This window comes from Sprattus sprattus (genome assembly GCF_963457725.1).
Source record: "Sprattus sprattus genome assembly, chromosome: 6".
NCBI lineage: Eukaryota > Metazoa > Chordata > Actinopteri > Clupeiformes > Clupeidae > Sprattus > Sprattus sprattus.
Window position 1 is genome coordinate 7,119,947 of NC_137925.1, and position 5,723 is coordinate 7,125,669.

Sequence of the window (5,723 nt, forward strand, 5' to 3'; positions counted from 1 at the left end):
TGTCACAACTGTCTGTTTCAGTTCATTCAACTTAAATGAACTGAAACAGCCAGTTGTGATAACCAATCAGATGTACACGGGCCTTCAATGTGAATTCTGAAGGCCTCAGGGAAGATTTCTGTTCTCGGGGAAGATTTCTAGGAGCGTGGCAACACATGATAGCTGAAATATGATTGGATGAAAGCTCTAACATAAATTAACAACGCTGGGAGCTATGAAATGAAGATAATGGACTATGGGGAATAATTTAATACATATTTATGAAAAGAAAATATTAAAATTAAATGTATTTTATTACATTTATTTTCTGATGATGTTTAGGCCAGCAGAGAAGGCCTTGAAGGCCCTGACGGACCACCACTGAATCCCAATATCTTTATTCTCCTTTTATAGGATCGTTCTACAGGTTTCGTCCAGGGTTAGGTTCAGGTGAAACGTTAAGCAACAGTGTATTAAGTGGGAGCATTTTATCATATAAACTTCATTGTTGCAAATATTAAAGCATTTTACACATCTAGTGTCTTGCAAAAGTATTCAACACCAGCCTTTCTCCCTCTTCATCTCGTTCTATATCACATTATGCACATTAGGCACTAATAATGATAAAATGACCATATTACCTACTAACCTACTGTTAATTGTTTATTAAATTAAATCTCTTTACCTGTTTTTTAAATTGATGTTTGCTTACCAAATCTTCTCTCCTTACATTCTGAGAGTGAGTTCCGGGGTGTGCTATTAACTGTACGACCTGTTTTCATTTACCTGAGTGTCCATATCAGTGCGCACTCAAAAATAAACCTGATCCAAGATGGCGGCGTGTTGTGGGCAATGTAGTGGGGAATGTTTCATGTGAATTAAGCCATCTACACGACTTTTTATATGTCTACATTGACTCGGTTAGTTGTTTCTATGCTACACGAATGTTGCAGAGTATTGTAAGTCTTAACTGAAAGTCTCGAATATTATTTGTAGGTGACTGCTAACGCTTGACCAAAAACCCATTGAGACAGATAGTAGCTAGCTAGCTAGCCTCGCTGCTAATAAGTATAACGTAGCTCTCACACGAGTTAGTGGCGATATCCAAATCAATATAAACAAATATTTACAAAGTTAAAGTGTCCCATTGTAGTTTTTGTTATTTTAATGGCAACTTTATAAAATGAGCAATGTGAATGAACAAAATGGCGCGAGATCAATGTCGATCTCCTAGCTAATCATGAGCAAACTTTTTGTGCTAGGCTAACAGACAGACGTGAAGTTCCCAATGCTATTTGTCTGTTGCATAGCAACAGCCACACAAAGGGGGACTATTTTCTCTTGGCTACTGAAATGCGATACACAATGTTTGGTGATTAGAACTTTTTTGTGCTGAAAGGCAGCTCAATTTTACTTAATATTTATAAAGTCGCTGGCAACCGTGTTATAAAAGCAATAAGGTACTCGAGTTCTCGAACCTTATTGCTTAAATATAGCACACCCCGGAACTCACTCTCAGAATGGTGGATTCCATCTACCCGTGTTATAATTCCATCTACCCGTTTTATAATTAAGCAATATAGCACGAGTGGGAGTGGGGTAGGTAAGGGATAATCCCACGGGTGGTGTTCGGCTGTAGCCATTGAGGCCGAAGGCCGAGTAGCGTAGGCAACAACACCCGTGGGATTATCCCTTACCTACCCCACTCCCACGAGTGCTATATTGCTTTTATAAAACAATTCTACTGTCAACAAATTAACATTTCAACACGAAGTTATTGATTAAAAATGGTTTATTTCGCCATTGTTTCTCCGCAACATAAAAATAGTTACATTGTCAACGTCTTGGTTTGGAATTTTAAAAACTTTGAATTAACGGTTATCATCAATGCGAATGTTTCATCGCGAAGTGATTTATTTTTAGCTGTGAAAAGTCCCGTAACTGTAGGTATGTTGACGAATAACCTATAGCATGGAACGTCTCTCGTCCAATCAGAAACAGCTAAATTACGCGCTAGAACCCAATTGTTTTATAAATGAATTTATCCGCCATGTTTCCGAATCTTTCCCCTCTCTTCCCTTCAGAGGTGGCATTTAGTTAGTGCCATAATAAGGTATTGTAAAGACGGTGAAAGTCACCCTGTCTTAGTGTGTTAAGGAAGGATGTGGAAAAAAAAGGAAAGACTAAAGACACAGTGAATCAAATTATTGTGTGTGGAAAAAAGTCCAAGAATATATCCAAGTGTTTTGATGTACAATTGAGCACAAGAAGAAAGTGGAAGTTTGATCACACCACTCACATGCAATGTACAAAAAGCGAACATAATATGGCCATACTAGACTTGAACTGGTGAGGGATGCTACCACTGTCCATCCATCTTGCCCTTTATACTTTTAGCCAAAATGACACTTTTATAATGGTAGCCTCATTATATGTTCATGCCTTCTGCAATCTCAATAACATCTTAGTAGTGTGAATAGTTTTAATACATTCTTGAATGAAAAGATGAGAGTGATGGAACCAGCATCACAAGTTCACTTTACTTTTAGGGGAACTAAAAGCATCACACTGTGTACAAAGATTAAAAAAAAAAAAATAGCGCTTCAGATCTGGCAGATGCTAGATAATTCTCTTTTGGACCTGTGTATTTCTGGTATGCTATATAAAAGCTGCTAAGTGTTCAATTGCCAACTTGTCTCCTGCAAAAGCTTTAAGTTTAATCACTGATGCATCATCAGCTTGTTGTCAAGGTGACAAAGCTAAATGACCCTTTATATCTGGAAATTGTCAGAACATGCACAGGACAGATTTAGTCTTCAGGCTATGGTTGTATGGCTATATTGGTTAAGTTGTTGGCTATGAGTACTTGTGTGTGACAGTGAGAGGACTGGTCGCTGTTGGAAGCCCTCAACCAATAGCACAATACATTAAGCATCTTTTCCTGTGCATAACTAAAATGAATTGAGGTAGAAATGAAATACAGTGTGAGCACATTTGAGGTGCCATGTCAATGTTCTGAAAGCCCAGTATTCCGAAAACTCGGTATTCTGAAAATATGCTAATTTGTCCAGACATCAAAGTTATGGTAGCCCTATACCCTGATTAATTGATTACACAATCATAAACATAAAAATGCATTTATTTCACATGGACTTCAGATTATTATTATACACACATGGCATTTGCATCGCGATGATAAGGCAACTTTCAGAGCAAAAAACCTGCATCATTCTAAATATCCTAGGTTAATAATAATGTTAATAATAATGTTAATAATAATAATAATAATAATAATAATAATAATAATAGGCCCCACCACAAACATGAATCCGGCACCACCGGTCGGAACAATGGCATTTCCGAACAGAGGGTTTCATTTTGTGGGAGTAAAGATATTTTGGACTATTTTTCGGATGATGTGATTTTGGAATATCGGGTTTTCGGAACACTGGGGAGACCCGCTCCTTCTGCTCCACAGAATCAAAGAGAAGTCAGGCTTACGCTAAGTAAGACCAGACCTCAATCAAAAAAAAGTCCTTCAAAAATAAACCATGATTGGCAAATTCATCAACACTTAATGTTTATGTGGTTTATCATGATGCTGATGATGATGATGAATATATATATATATATATATATATATATATAGTAAAAGAATAGAGAACTGAGGGTACTACTTCACAGCTGGTATTTCTTGGATCTGTATCTCCTTAACCATGCTCAGTTAAAATTAAGTTGAACTAAATCCCATGACATTTTAATTAAATGACTGTCAGAGCAGATGAGAGCAATGGAACCAGTCTTGCACTCTCACAGTCTTAGTTCCCTCGCCACACTAATGGGAACTGAAAGCACCCCAATGTACCCAAAAATTAAAGCGCTTCAGATCTGGCAGATACAAGATAAGTGGCAAACTTATCAACTTATCCTTTGTATTTCTGTATCTCTGTTAGATTATTGTTCAAGTGTTCCATCACCAACTTGTGTCCTGCAAAAGCGAGTGTAAAACCTGATGCATCATAAGATTGATGCCAAGGTGACAAAGCCTGATGACACTTTGTTCCTGGAAGTTGTCAGAACATGCTTTGTCATTTGAATTCAGAATATGTTATAACATAAATGTATGTAAAAAAAACGGACCTGTTCTTCTGATCAATGTTACCTTTAATAGGCGTAGGTAAGCTTGACATCATTCCAGCTAGCATTACCCAAGTCTTATTAAGCACTCCAGACTGATAAGAGGGGGATGGTACCCCCTTCTGAGGCGGTACCAATTTTCTCTTCAAAGACCTGAGCCTGACACATTACACTAAGAACTTACGTCAGGCGTTATAAAGCATTGTTAATGTTTTATAAACCCTGAGAAATTATCACATAATGCATTATCTATACTCGCTTCAATAATATTCTATATTTCATAAAGAACTGAATGGTAACTTTGGATGAGTTATTGCTAAGATAAAACTACACAACAGGTGTTTACAATTTTTTAGGTATGCTTTTGTAGGTAAGTACATACTTCAAAGGTAAGGTAGGTGTAAGGGTCCGAGCGGTCACCCCACGTTTTTGGGTTGTAGGCGACTGGAATTGGTGATGAATATGGGGAAGAACGTGCAGGAGATGGTGGCTTCTTATATACAGAAATATTTCTTCTTTTATTTAAAAAATGAAGGATTTATTTAGAATGTATTGTTATTGTCCCCTCTTTGTTGATATGTGCCTTCCTATGCATATTCCGTTTTTCTTATAGTAATTGTAATGTTTGCAAATGTGCCATGAATCACAGTCATCTGTGTGTAGGAGCAGGTTTGTGGTAGTGGGCTTGCTTCCTATTTGAGCAGTGTCTGACCATAAAGTCTCTGGATTCTGCTTGTAGGTTGCGTTCTTAACTGTTTTTGGATACATTATGGAATGTGGGAGGGGCCCTCCACTAGAGGCTGTTGCAAAAAGTTGAACTTTAAAAAAGTGTAAATCTTTTAAGAGCTCTGGGTGAGCATGACTGTACGGAATGTTGTCATAAATGACACCCTAAAAGGAGAGGGAGAAAGGGAGGGAGAGAGAGAGAAGGGGGAAAGAAAGAATGGGAGAGATAAAAAGAAAGAGAAAGAGCTCTCTCTGTAACTTTAACTCTCTCTCTCTCTCTGTCACTCTAACTCTCTCAAATTCAAATGGCTTTATTGACGTGACTTTGTTGGCATGACTGTTTACAAAATATTCAATTGAAATTAGCATAAATAAATAAAACAAACAATAAGCGTTAACAGTACAAAGAGCATGCAGAACAAAAGGAAATATAGATGGTAACATAGGATATAAACATATAACAGGTTAATTCTTAATTTCTCTAAAACTCTAAGACTTCTGTATTGGTTGCAATGAATTAGGAAGTGCAGCTCTGTCTCAACTGTTCCCTGGTTACAGTAAGAAGATAACCTTTCCTCTCTGGGCAGCCAGGTTTGTCTGTGCAGGCCGACTTCTGGACGTGGTGTAATGACCTGAATGGTTGATGGTTCACCCAGTCTCTCTCTCTCTCTCTCTTTCTGTCACTCTAACTCTTTCTCTCTCTGTCACTCTAACTCTCTGTCTCTCTAACTCTCTCTCTGTCTCTTTAACTCTCTCTCTCTCTCTCTGTAACTCTAACTCTCTCTTTCTATTTCTGCCCTCCCTTTTGTTTTCATTTCCTTACTCTCTGCTATATAACCCACCCAACTGTAGCCTTGTCTCACAATTCGCTTCAACTTGAA